Genomic DNA, 1613 nt, shown 5'->3' on the forward strand with positions numbered 1-1613 from the left:
CACTGTCTCTTGTACTAGTTTTCCTGACTTCAGTCTTCCCCTCCCTTCACTGTAGCTATCAACAATCTGACCTTTACTCTGTTGCTTCCTAAAACTAAAATTTAATACTGACTCTACTTAAATCCAATCAGTGGCCTATGCTGTTCTTAAGCTAAAATCTACACCCTGGAGCCTGGTCCTCTTTCCTACTTACCCTTTATAAACTGCAGGGAATGGGACTTGTCCCTGGATGCCCAAGGCTGGATTTGGTGATTTATCAATTAGGACTAGACTCAGCTACATGTAATGACAACTAACGGTGGCTTAAGTGAGATGGTGAATTCCTTTTCTTAAAGAGTTTGAAGCAGGCAGTTGAGAGTAGGTAACGTGGCTCTACTTTATCATCACTGGCCCAGGATCCTTTGTCTTTCTGTTCCACCATTGCTAAGATTGGCTTCCATCTTTAATGTTACCTCACGGCTGCAAGACAGCTGCTGCAGCTCTATCCATCACAATGACATTCCTAGAAGCAGGAAGGATAAAGGCCCAAGGCCCAACCATGTGCTTCCCAGCAGAGTTAGTTGCTTTAATAAGCTTTCCTTGAAGTGCCAATCAATGACTTCTGCTTATATATCTCTGTTCTCTCAAAAAAAGAAATGGTCTCTGGCCAGTGTGGCTCACTTGGTTGGGTGTCCTCCCATAAACCAAAAAGTCTCAGGTTCTATTCCTGGTCAGGGCACATACCTAGGTTGCAGGCTTGGTCCCCAGTCGGAGCACGTACGAGAAGCAACCAATTGATGTTTCTCTCACATCAAAGTTTCTCTTTCTCTCTCCCTCTCCCTCTCCCTCTCCCTTCCTTCTGCTCTCACTAAAAAGTCAATAAGCAAGTCCTTGGATAGGGATTAAAAAAAGAAAGAAATTGAAGAATGTTGTTTTTTGAGTTGGGCACCTTGGGAACCCCTATAATGCAGACGTTCTGTTAGTGAGAAAGAATAGAAGGATGAATATGGGAATAGACAACTAGAAATCTCTGCCCAGATTTCTTTCCTCTACACCCCCTTGGAACCCCTGCTTATGTCTGCCATTGCTCTTTCCACATTTCAATGTAGCTACCTGCCTTTCAATTTGTCCTTCATACCCTCTCAGTCTGAATACTCAGTGCAGAGGATGGCACCTGTCACACAGCAAGTGGTCGGTATAAGGTTACTGTTGAAAGTCCTCTATATTTAAAAAAGCACAGAACTCTGGATCACTGACCCAGTCTTGAATTTGATCAGTGGTTGTATAAGACAGAGTCCTCATTCTTAGGAGGTACATGCTGAAGTGTTTAAGGATGACGTTCATGATGTTCGTAACTTACTCCTTTTTTTTTTAAGTATATTTTATTGATTTTGCTGTTACAGTAGTCCCAATTTTTATCCCCTTTTCTCCACTCTGCCCAGTACTCCCTCCCCACAGCAATCCCATCCTACTTAGTTCATGTCTATGGGTCCTGCATATAAGTTCTTTGGCTTCACCCTTTCCTATATTATTCTTAGCTTCCCCTTATCTATTTTGTACCAACCAATTATGCTTCTTAGTCCCTGCACCATTTCCCCATTACTCCCCCTTCCCCCTCCCAGCTGATAACCCTA

The sequence above is a fragment of the Furipterus horrens genome, unplaced genomic scaffold (genome assembly GCF_987537825.1).
Source record: "Furipterus horrens unplaced genomic scaffold, mFurHor1.1.pri manual_scaffold_2, whole genome shotgun sequence".
In the NCBI taxonomy this organism is placed as follows: domain Eukaryota; kingdom Metazoa; phylum Chordata; class Mammalia; order Chiroptera; family Furipteridae; genus Furipterus; species Furipterus horrens.